This window comes from Mustela erminea, chromosome 2 (assembly GCF_009829155.1).
Source record: "Mustela erminea isolate mMusErm1 chromosome 2, mMusErm1.Pri, whole genome shotgun sequence".
Classification (NCBI taxonomy): domain Eukaryota; kingdom Metazoa; phylum Chordata; class Mammalia; order Carnivora; family Mustelidae; genus Mustela; species Mustela erminea.
In genome coordinates this window covers 83,780,921-83,797,497 of record NC_045615.1, presented here as the reverse complement: position 1 = coordinate 83,797,497, position 16,577 = coordinate 83,780,921, and the positions used below count along the sequence as shown (strand labels likewise).

The 16,577-nt window shown below is 38.9% G+C and overlaps 2 long non-coding RNA genes across 3 annotated transcripts in view; one reads left to right on the top strand and one right to left on the bottom strand.

Moving 5' to 3' along the window:
- LOC116584710 overlaps positions 1 to 16,577 on the top strand; it is a 47,115-nt gene that overhangs the window by 13,037 nt on the left and 17,501 nt on the right. The window contains exons 3-4 of one of the 2 annotated variants that reach the window (XR_004283295.1): positions 4,029 to 4,089; positions 8,061 to 9,221. The exons of the other annotated variant lie outside the window; for it this stretch is intronic. This is a non-coding gene — a long non-coding RNA (uncharacterized LOC116584710). Of the gene's footprint in view, positions 1 to 4,028; positions 4,090 to 8,060; positions 9,222 to 16,577 lie in introns of those variants that run through there. 2 annotated transcript variants of the gene reach the window in all.
- Positions 6,442 to 16,577, bottom strand: part of LOC116584711 — a 69,431-nt gene continuing 59,295 nt past the window's right edge. Inside the window, exons 3-4 of the long non-coding RNA XR_004283297.1 lie at positions 7,795 to 7,843; positions 6,442 to 6,596 (exon numbers count right to left, since the gene is read on the bottom strand). This is a non-coding gene — a long non-coding RNA (uncharacterized LOC116584711). The remainder of the gene's footprint in view (positions 6,597 to 7,794; positions 7,844 to 16,577) is intronic.

The following is a 16,577-nucleotide window of genomic DNA, read 5'->3' as shown; positions in this document are numbered from 1 at the left end:
AAAAAGAGTTCTGAAGGAAGAAATGTTTTCCACATTAAATACCTTTCTTAATTGTTTGTTTGTTTGTTTTTAAAGATTTTATTTATTTTTTTGTCACAAAGAGAGAACACAAGCAGGGGGAGCAACAGGCAGAGGGAGAAGTAGGTTTCCCCTTGAACAGGGAGGTGGACATTGGATTCAGTCCCAAGACCTTGGGATCATGACCTGAGCTGAAGGCTGATGCTTAACCAACTGAGCCACCTAGGCATCCCTGTTTGTTAATTTTTTTTTTTAAAAGATTTTATTTATTTATTTGACAGACAGAAATCACAAGTAGGCAGAGAGGCAGGCAGAGAGAGAGGAGGAAGCAGGCTCCCTGCCGAGCAGAGAGCCTGATGCGGGGTTAGATCCCAGGACCCTGAGATCATGACCTGAGCTGAAGGCAGAGGCCTTAACCCACTAAGCCACCCAGGCGCCCCCTGTTTGTTAATTTTAAAAAATATTTTATTTTTAAGTAATCTCTACACCCAACATGGGGCCTGAACTTACAACCCCAAAATCAAGAGTTATATGCTCTACCAACTAAGTGAGCCTGGTACCCTCTTTTCTTAATAGTTTAGACCAGACTATAAAAACTCTCCTCACTAATTCTATTTCCTGCCCATTCCTGAATACAACTTGCAAAATTGTAATGAAAGAAACAGATTTCTATAAATTCTCTACGGAGACTGAAGTACACTTTCAGGAACTTAGACCAAACATATGTTCTTTCCTTAAGAAACAACAATGTACATGTAGTCACTTAAGCACTTCTTTTTTTAAAGCATTTCTTTACATCACCACTGAAAACAAATTATGTCTGGATGGCAAAATATATTAGATGAGTTTCAGGGTTTTCCTAGATTAGCCTAGATTTGAGGAACCATTTTATCTTCTTCTATTGTCATTGTCTCTACTGTATTTCTCAACCAATTGAAAACCCCTAAATCAATAGGAATATTTAATGAGTAAGAGAATCACGTGAGTAGCAAGTCCTATTTGACTAAATAGACCAGCCATGTCTTTGCTACTGATATAAATGCTTTTGTATTATATTTACGTCATTACATCCATTGTAAAAAGAAACTGTATTTCAACAGTGCAAAAATAATGAACCAGGAAGGCAACCCTGGGATGTTATAACTATCAAAAAACTTATTAATTATAATGCTATATTGGAATTTATTTACAAAGATAAAGGTTGAACTTATCAAGAGGACACAAGTGAACAATGAAGACTTATTTACTAAGTGCAGATAAATTTCAGATTTTTTATAATTTTATTAAATACTCTGTAGTTCCTTATTCTTAAAGCCACCCTTTAGTTTTAGGACTGCTCACTGTTTTTATAGTTGCTGCTTTTTGTTGCTTTTCCTTATCTGATCACCTCTTCTGAAACTAATATGTTATCGGTATCATACAGTCTTTTTCTGTACTTCTTTTTCCTCTCCCAATTCCCTTCCCATCTCCCTTCTCCCCATCATCTCCTGACATTCTTTTTTTTTTTTTTAAAACATCTTTTTTTTTTTTTTAAGATTTTATTTATTTATCAGAGAGAGAGTGGGGGAAAGAGCAAGCACAGGCAGACAGAATGGCAGGCAGAGGCAGAGGGAGAAGCAGGCTCCCTGCCGAGCAAGGAGCCCGATGTGGGACTCGATCCCAGGACGCAGGGATCATGACCTGAGCCGAAGGCAGCTGCTTAACCAACTGAGCCACCCAGGCGTCCCATCTCCTGACATTCTAACTCTAAGTAGAACCAAGGAGTTAAACAAGGAAAGTCAAGGAGCATCTGGGTGGCTCAGTGGGTTAAAGCCTCTGCCTTCAGCTCAGGTCATGATCTCAGAGTCCTGGAATAGAGCCCCGCGTTGGGCCCTCTGCCCAGCAGGGAGCCTGCTTCCCCCCCACTTCTCTCTGTCTGCCTTTCTGCCTACTTGTGATCTCTCTCTCTCTCTCTCTCTGTCAAATAAATAAATAAATAAATCTTTGAAAAACAACAACAACAAGGAAAGTCAAGTGCAAATAAGAAGAAGATATTTAATAACAGGAGACAAAGAAGTGTAGAACGCATGTGCTGCCTTTCTCTACCTAAACAAATCTCACTCTTCCTTCAAGGTCATAGCATTAGTCTATGTGGGCTGTCATAATAAAGTACCAAAGACTCACATAAAAGCCTCTCTTTTTGGCTTGTAGATGGCCATCTTCACCCTGTGTCTTTATGTGGTCTTTCCTCTGTGTGTGTTTGTATCCTAATAACCTCTTCTTAGAAGGATCCCCAGTCATAGTGGATTAGAGCCCGACCTAATGACCTCATCTTACTTAATTACTCTTTAAAGACCCTACTTCCAAATACAGTCACAGTCTGAGGTCCTAGAGGGTTAGAACTTTGACGTATGAATTTGGGGTGTTACAATCCAGCCCCTATAACCACCACCATCTACCTGTACCAAATACCATTTCCCTGCCACACCAGCCCACCCTTTGGTTGACTGTTCATACATTTGGTGATTGCTGACATTATTTTAGCAGCTGGTTAAATGTAATTGGACACTTATGAGTGGTTCTTAGATGAAAGTAATTTCTTCCCAAACAAGACTTATGAGCACAGGTATAGTTTTTAATCCCTCTCAGTAACTAGAACCTAGTCAGCACATTAGTAGATAGACTTATAAAAGAAAATCAATCTCAATTGAAAGAGAAATGTCAGTCTTTTAGTTTTTGTGTTTGCACATTTTATCCCTCAAAGCCCCTGAGAGGCAAGATTGTGTCCTGTCTGCAGAGGAAGCAAAGGAATTCATTCAGTTGGTCCAGTGAAAATTAAACTTGGACAACTTGGACAATTATGAGAATCCTTTGTCTTTCTGATATGATTTTTAAGTATAGTGATGTGAGAATTTTATAAATGGGTCAATTCTAATACTTTAATATATTTGGCTGAAAAGATTCTGTTTATAGGAACTTAGTTAACTTTGGATGATAATCATTAAAAGTTGTGGTAGTAACAGTGAGCGTTCCTTTTTAGAATAAGTTTAAAACACTGTAGTATAGGGGCATCTAGGGGACTCAGTTGGTTAAGTATCTGCCTTTGGCTCAGGTCAGGATCTCAGGGTCCTGGGACTGAGCCCTGCATTGGGCTCCCTGATCAGTGGGGAGTCTGCTTCTCCCTCTCCCTCTGCCTGATTGTGCATGAGCTCTCTTGTTCTCTAAGAAATAAATAAAATCTTAAAAAAAAAAAAAAGGCACTGTAGTACAGATACTGAAAGCAAATCTTGAAAATATTTACCATCAGAGGTATCATCTATATTTTGTTTTGCACAATTTGATTTTTCCATTTATAGTGCTCTTCTTAAGTTTATAAACAAGTTATAAACATGTTTTTGCTGTGACCATGACATTTAGGAAGTTATTTGGCTCTTCACTTCTCCATAACTACATCAGGCTCTTTCAGAACTCACTTTGCTCATGTCTGAGGGTGTGTACCCCAAAAAGACTATCCAGTTATATTCTCTCATTCATTTGAAAAATTCAGGTTCAAACAAGAGAAGAAATTTATATTGTGTCCCAGACTATTTGGGGCTGTAAGTAAATACCTATTTTATTGAAAAAAATCATAATTCCTTAGCATAAGAAATAAAAGACAGATTGAAAAAATCCAAAATAACTAAAATAATGATTTATGTTATCTTCCAAGATAACTCTAAAAAAAACTTTAAAAAGAAACTCTAAAAAGAGACCCCCCCATTATCATGTAGATGGTGATAAAAAGGGAAATAACAGGTAATGGAAAGTCTGACTTAATGCTTTCTGAAGTGTTCATTCTTCAACAACCAGGATAATCATAATAATGATGGTGGTGGTAATTCTCAGAAGGAATTAGACATTTGCACAGTGTTCAGCCTGTGAGATGATACCCATTTAGAAAGAATAGGATGTTATTAGGCAGGTAAGAGGCTGTGCCTTGGATTGCTAATTGCCTTTCATTGTGATGACCATGGTTTCATTTATTACCATAGGCCAACTGCTCTACTTACATTACCTAATTGAATACTCACAACAATGTACTTAATGAGGTGAGTACTGTTCTCACTGTTATATGGATGAGGAAACCAGGGAGTTAGCATTTATATAAGTTTCCTAAAGCCACAGAGCATAAGGAGGGGAGAGAGCAGTGCCACCATGTATGCTCGTAGAGACTGTCAGACCCCATTTACTGTAGCAGATTAAAGGCATGAACTTTGGGTAAGAAAAATGTTTGCCAAAGTGATATGATGGGTTTTTTTTTGTCCTTGATAATGTATTTCCCTAATCCAATTACTTCAAGCACTGTTCCTGTTCTCAGTTCCCATCTAAAATTTTTGGAAACCAACCTGCCAGAATGACTGAAGGCTTTGCCCAAGAGTTTCCATACTGCATTAAATAATAAAGTCTCCAAACTGCCCAAGAGATGATTATTTTTGGTAGGAAATAATTATATTGTACTTTGGTATGAGAAAATTTCTCTCATCAAGGTACATAGGAAGAACCACCACTTATGGCTGAAAACAGTAGGTGGGGTGGTTTTTGCCTACAAAAGACTGCAAAACACTTTCCCAGCACCTTCATTTCAGAAAATAATGTTCCTTAAGATTTTATTGATTTATTTGACTGAGAAAGAGAAAGAGAAAGAGAGAGAGAGAGAGAGAGCACAAGCAGGGGGAGTGGCAGGCAGAGGGAGAAGCAGGCTCCCTGCTGAGCAGAGAGTCCAATGAGGGGCCTGATCCCAGGACCCTGTGATCATGACCTGAGCCAAAGGCAGAGGCTTAACCCACTGTGCCACCCAGGCGCCCCAGAAAATAATATTCCTACTTAAAGTTCCTTTTGGCCTCTCCCTGCCCCTGAGTCTTCTGCAACCCTGCCTTCCACAGTTGTCATCTGCAATGTCTGCTCTCTTCTAAGGACGAGCACCTCACCTTTGCTGCCCATACAGCCGGGCCACAGGAGTTGGGGGGAGGAAGAACAAGCCCAGTTGCTGTCACAGTTAAAAATTTCCAGTGAGGCACAAGCCTTTGTACACATGGCTTCAGGAGAGATTTCAGCCAGACCTAGCAGTCCCACTAGTTGTCAGAGCCTCTTGTTGATTCCCACCTTCAGCAAAAATCCTTTAGGGCAGCAAGCGCAGCAGGAAACCTGTCATTAACAACCACCAGAGTGTCACATCAGCGATTCTCAGGAGTGTCGGCTCCACTATTTAACTCAGCTATTTACCTCATCCGGGAGAGCTTTGTTTGATTGTCAGAAAATAGAACATGTACATTTGTCTGTCATAAACACACAAAGCTCTCCAGAGCACAAATAAACAAAATGATCATGTACATTGGTAAATGTGTTTGCATTATTTAACCAAACCAGATGAAGCATGTGAATAACCCTGCATATCAAGTACCATGGAGTAACTCGCTTGTAATCTGTCTTGTACAACACAGCCATTGCCACTCATTCCACTCACCCAATTCAGACCCTGGAAATGTACTATTTTTAGACCGGCTTTGTACACTACTATTTACAAAGCGCACTGTTAAATCCTTTGAATCGCAGCCAAGAAGTTGGGTGAGAACCTAGAAACCTGCCACACAGATCAGCATCCTAATCAACCCTGGGACAGCCAGCACTAAAGATCTGCCTTTGTTTCCTTTTCTTCTTTCCCTTTGTTTCCACAGGAATATCAATGTAAAAAGGCAAGGGGACAAAGAGGTGGGCCTTATCTGTTCTTGTTGTTCCAAGGGGTTGCTTTACTCATTCTCCCAGATAACAGCCCCGGTGTCAACATCTTTGGCAGCTTAAGTTGTTCTTTGTCAAAACCACTTTCGGAAAAGATTTGACCATTTATTTACTCGGGAGCCAATGTGACCACAACAGGTGCGTCATGGAAAACTCAGAATTAGGTGCTTTACAGCCGCTTGGGTTTGGTCACATGACAGCCCGCTGCTCCTGGCCAATCCACTGCTGGCAAGCCGGCCAAGTGGCCACACGGGAAGGAGGGACAGAAAAGAAAATAGTAGGCAAAGTGTTGGCGTGAGGCAGGTGGTGGATGAGGCAATCGCAAAGAGAAAGGATTGCAACACCAGGGAGGAGATGAAGGGCCTCATCGTTTTGCAGCCAACAAGAAACCTGAAGGAACTAAGTTTGGCTCTGTTTCTACTGCTTGAGAAAAGCTGAGAACGGAAGCAATGACTGGGCTAATTCTGGACAAAAATTTTTAAAAATGATTTTTGAGAGGAATCCAAATCTTTGCTTCAATTCTTAGCTTCTATGTAAATTGCTCATTTTCCAAAATTCTTTATTTTTTTCAGGTGACTTGAAGTGATTTGTTTTTCTTGGGATCACTTAAGACATCCCTGGTGGCCTAAAATGTGATCAGTTTGATCCTTTTCCTTTTGCTCACCTTCCTCGTGGTGCCATTTTGCTTCTTCGCCTAGTCTGGATTGACTGGTGGAAGCAGGGCAGCCAGACTCTAGCCGGACAGTGGTCTCTTGTCCTACCCCTGTACCTGTACTTGGATGGCCTCATGTTCTCCACGGTAGCATATCTTTCCCTTTATAGAACTAAGCAGACAAATAGAAATGGGTTTTGAGTACTTTGGATCAAAAATGGTCTCTGAATTTAAGGCATTTTATTATTTTATTATTTTAAGTTAATAGGGTCTCTATATTCATTATAATATTAAAGATTTTGTGAAAAAAGTAGTGTGCCATGATGATTAATAACAGTGACAACAAAAGCTCCCGGCTTTTCAGCCCGTAAGTACCAGGTACCATTCTAGATACTTTATACAGTATCTCCAAGCATACCGATAGCTCTGCAAGTATCATTTTCTGCATGGTAGAAGAGCACTGAGAATTAGAAAGGTACTTGGGCAAGGTCATCAGCCAATAAATGGCAGATCTGGAATTCAAAACTAGGTCTGCTGTGTCCTTCCTACCATACCAGGTAACATCATTTGCAAATGTGAACCCTTTGCAAGCTATTAAAGGGAAACTGGCATTACTTTGATGAATATCAATTCCGTATATCGGGTTCAGGTATTTTAACAGATTTAATATGTTTATTTATCTCAGGATTCTTACAGAAGAGTAGTAGGACTGTTATCTGGGATTGTTTTCTTGTAGAGTTATGCTTATCTACTGCTACCTTTAATTCTTTACTATCTTCTAAGTATTTCGTTTCACCTGATTCTTTTCCTGGAATGGTGGTATGGAAAACATGGTCTATAGTAACAGTGCATAAGAATATCCTGGGTTTCTTTATAGATGCATGAATAAATGAGGAAAGAAATTTTCCCCACACCTGAGCTCATAGGCAGCACCATTATATAGCAGGCTTGCACCTACACACACACAGTTTGACACAAACCAGTCATTGGACAAAGCTTGGGCAAGGGTTGGTGCTAAATAGGAAAGGGAACGAAGGTCATGAAGAGGTGCAAAGACAGCAGGGAGCAGGTACTGGTAAATTCTACATGGACAATAGTATTGATAGTATAGTGAATGTCTGCTCAATAGATTATTCTCACTTTCCTCCTCTGTGTCTATTTATTGGTTGGTCACCATCACCCAATAAGGGTGATGGGAGGAAATAAGAAGTATAGGTCTTTTTTCTTTTATTTTATTTGAGTATAGTTGACACACAAGGAAGTAAGGTTCTTAATATAGATTATAGAAAGTGGAAACTGCCTTTTATAGCTCTAAAACCAAAGCTTTTGGCCTCATTGTAGATCATAGATATCTCTATAGTCTTTATTACCTGATTTTTTTTCATTTGCTTGTATCTCCATGTTCCGTGTCTGTTTTGTCTGAAAAGAAAACGAAATAGAATTACCTCCTACACTCATACTGCTATTGACATCAAATTTCATCTTCTTTTATTATGATCAGCAAAGTTACTCATAACATTGGAATTTGTTTTTTGCTTTTAGAGTTATAGCTACTGCTGTTGTTGGAATAATTAGTATTGCTTTGGCACTGTGTTCCACCTAAACTCATGGCATTTGTGTACTATTTACCTTTGAGAAATCTATTCTCGAAGAAGAAAAAGAAAAATGGGAGTACAGACTTCCAACAGCACACATTTTTTCTGTTCTCTCTTTGGCTCTAAAAGAAGATGCGTGAAACAGAATTTCAGGCTGTAATTAATGCAGCTCTTCATAAGATAAGAGGTTCTTTTATCTATGGAAAAATTGCTACACTAATTCTCAATGGGAATCAGAATGCTCTAGTTAATGCTCTTTTTACAAGAGGAATTCACCTTTTCTACTCTCTACATATTTACAATCAAATTTTAATATTTTGTTACAGGAAAACTGGAGGTGAATAAACATGCAATGATAATATTATTTTATAGGGCTGAGTTTATAAAAGTTAAATATTAATATTATGTTTAGATAAATGCTGAATAGAGATTACATATAGAATTTCCAAATAATATTGACTCTATAGTAATGTACTTGCAAGCACGAACCTTAATTGGATGGAACTTAGTTCCAGCTCTTTGGGGGTGGGGGGAGTGGTGCGGAGAGGGTAAGCAAATTAGGAAATGCATCCTCAATTGACATAGTGAGGAAAAAGGGCTGTAGTTCCTTGTTATGTCCTAAAGTACTATCCAAACAAGGAAGAACCTCTGCTGTTTCTATCTTGATTTTAATATTTCCTTGTAGAACACACATTGCAATTCAGGAACAATATTTTTTCTTATGTATGTTTTATGTGTGGGCTTGGAATAATCAGTAATCCATTGGCACTGTATTCCATCTAAATGAATGACATTTGTATACTATCTAACTTTTAAAAAAAAACTATTTTCCAGAGAGAAAAGAAAAATGGGAATGACTAGAAGTTAGAGACCACAAGATTTTCCCCTGAGCTCCTATCAAAGAAGACCCCACTTAAGACAGTAAGATACATGTAGCACTCATAATCCATTGGCCCTTTCTATGTTCCTCATTTTCCACAAACATACCTACTTATATAATCATTTCTTCCCTTCCATCATGATACCATGGGAGGTAGCTGTGAAAAGGGGTAGACAGTTTTGTTACTGGGCACAAAGTCTCAGATACTTGCTTAAAGCAGGAAATGAGGTAATTTCACTAAATAATGTGCATGGTTTCAGGTGTAATTGCTGCAAGTAAAAATGAATGGGAAGTTTCAGCAATAAAGTTATTGTTATTTAAGGTATAGGGATGATTTTCATTTAAGTGAAAAAGATTTTATAATCCTTCAAAAAAAGAAAGACTACAATAGAGTAGCAGGATAGCTTCTATGCCTGTCCAGTGTTTTTTCCCTTACACATCCATGCCTGTGTGTGCACACGTACACACATGCAGAAAAGGATTCTTTCTTACATGTTCACAACGAGATAAGACTTTTAAGCTCAGAACCCCTTAAGAGTAAGAAACTTTTCTTAGCAGACAATCAACAGATTCCGAGAGAAGAAATCTGACAGAGCCCTTTTCCTTGGTTCTCTTTGTTCATATTGTTCACTCTCACACAAGGAGGGTTGCTAGATAGGGGAAGACCCTCAAAGGAGATGAAAGTGAATTATTCTGGACTAGCTGCCAAGCAATCCAAAGCTTCAGTTAACCTGGTATCTCTTTTCCTTGCCTCTGGTCCTCAGTTTTCCTTTTGTATCCTGAAAATAACATTGATGTTAAATTGGGTCACTGGGACAAAAATCCGTCATCAACTACTGCTTTTAATTTTGGCCCCCAAGAAAACATTTGGTAAATAACCCTATCTTGAGTGCATGCTATACAAGACTCCTAGGATGGTATTTGTTTGTTTGTTTGTTTTTAAGATTTTATTTATTTGACAGAGAGAGAGGGAGATCACAAGTAGGTAGAGAGGCAGGCAGATAGAGAGAGAGAGGAGGAAGCAGGCTCCCTGCTGAGGGGCTCGATCCCAGGACCCTGGGATCATGACCTGAGCTGAAGGCAGAGGCTTTAGCCCACTGAGCCACCCAGGTGCCCCTAGGATGGTATTTGAATCAACTCCTCTTAGGAAAAGATGTTGATTATTTTAAACTTGAATTTCCACAATCAGAACATTTGCCTAATGCCATTCTAATGTACTATGCTTTACAGAAAGACTTCTAAATCAGTATAAGCAAATATATACCCCACAGAAGTCCTTGTAATATACACTAGCGGACATGTACAAATGTTCATAGTAACACGATTTAAAATAGACTAAACTATTTGGAAATAGCCTAAATAACCATTGACGGGAAAATAAAGTGTGGCATAGTCACATATGGAATGCTGTTAACAGTAAAAATGGACGACAACTACACACAAAATATGATTTTTAAAAAATATTTTATTTATTTACTTGACAGAGAAAGAGACGGTGAGAGAGGGAACACAAGCAGGGGGGAGTGGGAGAGGGAGAAGCAGGCTTCCCCCTGATCAGAGAGCCCAATAAGGGGCTCGATCCCAGGACCCTGAGATCATGACCTGAGTCAAAGGCAGATCCCAAATGACTGAACCACCCAGGTACCCCACAAAATACGATTCTTTTTTTATTTTTTTAAGATTTTATTTATTTATTTGACAGAGAGAAATCACAAGTAGGCAGAGAGGCAGGCAGAGAGAGAAAGAGGAGGAAACAGGCTTCCCGCTGAGCAGAGAGCCCGACGCAGTGCTTGATCCCAGGACCCTGAGATCATGACCTGAGCCGAAGGCAGAGGCTTTAACCCACTGAGCCACCCAGGCGCCCCTCAAAATACGATTCTTAACATAATACTGTGTGAAAAAGTAAGTTCCAGGGGCACCTGGGGGCTCAATCGGGTAAGCATCGACTCTTGATTACAGCTCAGGTAATGATGGTGGGGCTGTGGGATGCTCCAAGCTCAGTGGTGAGTCTGCTTCTTTCCCTCTCCTTCTACCCCTTGCCTTGCTCACATACTCTCTCTCTCTCTAATAGATAAATAAACCTTTTTTAAAAAGTAAGTTCCAAAGATTACTTCCAACTTTAAAATTAAAAAGGAACTAAAGAATTTACTTAGTAGTTATGTGTGTACATGTAGTGATAACACTATATAAAAGTGCAAAGAACAGTGGTTTTATTAGGTGTGGGGAGGGAGGGATGTGGGATGGAAAAATGGTATAGAGGTAGATTATTGTCAGTATTTTAATTTAATTTAATGTATTTATTTGAGAGAGAATGAGGGGGATAGAGAGATATAGAGAGCATGAGATGAGGGAGGGTCAGAGGGAGAAGCAGACTCCCCACCAAGCAGGGAGTTCGATTCAGAATTCGATCTCAGGACCCCAGGATCATGACCTGAGCTGAAGGTGGTCACTCAACCAACTGAGCCACCTAGGTTCCCTATTGTCAATATTTTTAAAATATTTTATTTATTCATTTAAGAGAGAGACAGAGACAGAGACAGAGAGAGCACAAATGGGGGAGAGGCAGAGGCAGAGGGAGAAGCAGACTCCCCGCTGAGCTGGGAATCCAACGTGGGGCTCCATCCCAGGACCGGGAGCTCATGACCCAAGCTAAAGGCAGACGCCCAATGATCTGAGCCATTTAGGTGCCTCTATTGTCAATGTTTTGAACATGAAACATTAGTTTATGCTTGCTTATAAAATTAATAAACATTAATAATCAAACAAAAAGACCATGCATGGGTAAAAATCAACATGAAATAAAATATTGACAGATTATATGGTGAATGTTCACATAAAAATGCAGGATACAGTTTTGTACAAAATAAAATAACAGAAGACGGAAGTCATCCTAAGGGCAACATACTATAGGATTTTGATCTGGCCACTTCCAATTGCCCCTCATGCCTGATCTAACATTCCCTGACTCCTTTGGGAGCCATCTCCAGTTTGAATCCTTAATAGTGAATATTCCTTGTAACTTTACCATTGTTCTCTTCTCTTGTCCCTATGTAATATCTCTTTTGAAGAGCACATTTACTCCCACTTCTCCAATTGCCTTTCAGAGGACTCTCCAGAGGTATCTACCCAACACTGATTTCCCTCCAGCAGCCTAATTTTACATGCTCACAGGGTATCTCTCCTTGGATTCTAAGCATTTTCTCAGTTAACCACTAGTGTAGCCATGAACTTGTCACGTAAGCTCTCTGTCCATCGATTTCCTCATCTCTGAAAAGAGAGGTCTGTGCATATAGTTTCTAACGTTCTTGCCATCTCTAAATTTCTATGAATTTATGGGGCTCCTGGATGGCTTAGTCAGTTAAGCATCTGACTTTGACTCAGGTCATGATCTTAGGGTTCCGGGATGGAGCCCCGCATCAGGCTCCATGCTCAGCGAGGAGTCTGCTTGTCCTTCTGCTCCACCCACACACTCATGTACTCTCTCTATCTCAAATAAAATGTTCTTTAAATTTTTTTTTTTATATTTATGAGAGGCAGAGGTGAGAGAGAGAGAGAGAGCATAAGCAGGGGTAGGGTGGGGAAGGAAAAGCAAGGTTTTGTTTGCTTGTAATCAATCTGATGCCAAATATTGTCATTTCTTCTTTTGATATGTCCCTCAAATTTATCCCATTTTCCCCATTCTCCTGATTTACCTTAGTCCTGGATGTACATTGCCCTTATGATGATTTTATACCTGGATTACTTTAAATTTATTTTAACAGATTTTCCTGTTTTACTCCTTTTACATACCACTTCCAGATTATTCATGGAAATAGCTTAGAAAGATTAGTGTCAGACCAATTTAAGAAACCATGATTCTGTATTACCTCCTAAAGCAATTCCATACCCTTAACAACTTTAAGATCCTCTGAAGGGCGTATGATCCTCTATCTGGCTTTCTCTCTCACCACTCTTTAGTACTTGTATGCACTGAAACTAGCATCATCAATGTCACACAAATATGTACAATATTTTCTGCCTTTATACATTTACGCCAGTTTTTCAAATCAAAATATTCTCTTCTCTCTCTTTTTAAACCAAAGATGCCCATTTTTCAAGGACCAGCTAAAACTGCACCTATGTGCTTTCCATTTTCTATTGGCTTTCTCCAATACCTCAAATCTTTGGTGAACTCTCTTTCTCTTCTCATTCAAATACCATAGTAGTTAAAACTTGATTATGGACAATTGATTATTACTTTTTAATTTTTCAAGTTACTGGAGTCTTCAATATCCCAAGTGAATTACTATATTCCTAAAGGCAGGAACCATATCTCCAAGCTTTCTTACAGTCCCCTTAGTATTCATTCAGTAAATATTAATCTCTAGAACTAAAAATGTGTACATCCTTAAAAAAAATCAGTATTATGAGAATATGTTCAATTTAACCCTTACTGAGCATGTGTGAAATGTACTGTGATAGGCACCAGGGTCTTTCAAAGTTGAGTAAAATTCTTTCCCTCAAGAAGTGCAGAATCTGGGCGCCTGGGTGGCTCAGTGGGTTAAGCCTCTGCCTTCAGCTCAGGTCATGATCTCAGGGTCCTGGGATCGAGTCCCACATTGGTCTATCTGCTCAGCAGGGAGCCTGCTTCCTCCTCTCTCTCTCTCTGCCTGCTTCTCTACCTACTTGTGATCTCTGTCTGTCAAATAAATAAATAAAATCTTTAAAAAAAAAAAAAAAGAAGTGCAGAATCTATTGAACTTGGAGTCATACATTCTTCTACTTTTGAATTTTTAGACCTAAACCCAGCTTAGATACTAGTTACATCCAAGTGCCTGTAACATCTCTAATTAGTGGTTTCAAAGGGACTCATTTCCAGTCAACTTGTTTATTGCTTGTTTTGATACCTGTCTCCCCAGTATAACTCTGTCAAATTTTGATTTATATAATTTAAAGCTATGTTATTAGCCCTACTTAAATATTGTTACTTTGCAGTGGTGCCTGTCTGGCTCAGTTGGTGGAGCATGTGACTCTTGATCTCAGGGTTGCTGGTTTGAGCCCTGCATTGGATGTGGAGAGTATCTAAAAATAAAATCTATTAAAAAAATTGTTATATTGTCCTGAGAATTGTTCCTCTTATTATTTAATCCCCAATGATATTTCATTCTTTAAAGAATATTTTGTTTGATATTAATATAGAAACCAGATTTCTTTTGTTTAGAATTTGCCTATTTTATTTTTAATTCTTTTACTTCAAATTATGCTTTCAATTTTTAGGTATTCCTATTATAAAGATTGTAAAGATGATTTATTTTTTCCTCAGTCCAACTGCCTTTAACTGGAGCATTTAGTCCATTTATATGCCTGGTTTTTGGTTTTGTTTTGTTTTAAAAAATACTTTCTGGGGTGCCTGGGTGGCTCAGTCAGTTAAGTGGCTGCCTTCAACTCAGGTCATGATCCCGGGGTCCTGGGGCGGAGCCCCATGTTGGTCTCCCTGCTTAGCGGCAGTCTGCTTCTCCTTCTCCCTCTGTTCCCCTCCCCCTGATCCTCCCTCTGCTCATGCTCACACCCTCTCTCTCTCTGTGTCTCTCTCTCAAATAAATAAGTAAAATCTTAAGAGGCATCTGGGTGGCTCAGTGGGTTAAGCCTCTGCCTTTGGGTCAGGTCATGATCTCAGGGTCCCGAGATCCGCCCCTGCATCGGGCTCTCTGCTCAGTGGGGACGTTTCCCCCTCTCTCTGTGCCTGCCTTTCTACCTACTTGTGATCTCTCTCTCTGTCAAATAAATGAATAAATTCTTAAATAAATAAATAAAATCTTAAAAAAAATTATTTCCATCTCTCTTTTGGATCAATTATAGTTTTCTTCTATTTCCCCTCACTAATGCTTCCGGTGGTAACTATTCTCTTTGTGTTTATCCTCAAATTTAACATACAAAGTCATACACTTAAAGTCAATCAATTGCTCTACCAATTTTTAAAACACAAGAAACTTACACCCTTTTAACTTTGATCATCCCTTCTTTGTTATATGTAATTGTTGTCTGAATTTTAGTTCTCTCTATATTAACCGAAAATTAGATATTGTTATTTAATCCTATATTTATTCAGTTACATATTTAGCAATTACTTAGCTCATTATTCTTTATTGCACTAAAATTGTCTGGGTAAAATTTCTCTTCCTGAAGTACGTCTTTCAGAAATTGTTACTGAGTTGAGTGTGTGTGTGTGTACATATATGTATCTACACACACATAACTGTATATATACATAAATGTATGTTTATGTTGGGTGTTGGTATGTCCAGGGAGGTTCTTTTTTCTCATGCTTTTTAATGATTATCAGAGTAAGGATTTATAGGTTAACAGTTATTTTTTCTTACAATATCCCCACAATGTGTCTAAGTATCTATTTTCATTTGGGCCTCATTATGCCTTTCAGAATCTGAGAACTCACGTCTTTAAACTAGTCTGGAAAATTCTCAGCTATAATTTCCTTGAATATTCTGTCTCCCTGATTATCTGTATTCTCTTCTTCCAGTATTCCTGTCTTTTAATCTTCAAGTATTATACTTTTCTTATGGTTTAAATTAATTCTTTTAGGTCTTTATTTTTCATGCTCACTTTCCTAGTCTTAAACCTGTAGTTCTGTTATCTGAAGTTACTGGGATTTTAACTCTGCTTTTTGTTGTCTCTCTGTTCTTATTCATGGTGGAGTTTCCCTTCCTTTACATGTACCTTATAGTTTTTGATTGAGGTCCTCTTCAGCAAGGCTGTATCTGTAGGAATCCTGCATGGATTATTTGACACTTCCAAGCAGTTTTCCATTTGCCTCTATGGGCCAAATCTGTGTTATCACTCACTGGGTCTTTTTATGTGGGTTTCTAGGCTGAAAGATTCCTAGACCATTCAGACAGTGTAAATTCAAACCCAAACCTACGCAAAGCTTCTTTATTTTCCTCCACGCAAAGCCCAGGTCAAGAAAGGCAAATATCCTTATCACCTTCAAGTGCCCCTAGTTGATTTTTTTTTTCTTTTATGGAGGGTATAGCCCTTATTGATCCTGGCTTTATGCAAGGATCTCAGTTCTAACTACTTCACTGGCACTCAAGGCCAGTTGAGTTTCCTGCATTTTGTGGGCTTTCATAGGTCATATTCAAGACCAGAAATCTCCCCTCAAGTTTGCTAAAAGATCAGTTCATGCCTAGTTTTTGGTATTTTTCTTCCCTTTTAATTTTTAGTGCTCAAGGATTTACTTTTCATGGTTGTAAGCTCAACTATGCATTTAACATTATTCTTCAGAAGGAATGCCACTATCTAATCTGATTTATGCTATAATCTGAAATTCAAGTCCACTGTTTTAGATCAGGCTCTTGCTTTTCCATCAGCCTCTGTGGACTTGACATTTTACACCATTCTAACAGCAACATTACCTAGGACTCAGACTTTGAATCCCTTTCTCTTGGGTCCTACATCTGCCCCAACTTCCAGGGATCCTGGTCAGATCCAGACTCTTACTCCTGCCAGTCTACATGGGAATATTGGCCAACAATAGCTTCCTATCTCATTACCAAAACAATACTCTCTTAGCTTCAGGTCCATCCTTAACATTACCTCTAGAATGACTTCTTCTAAAACCCAGGTCTGATTATGTAATCCCCTGTAAAAATTCTCTGCTCAAAATGAGGCTTCCTCTATTAAA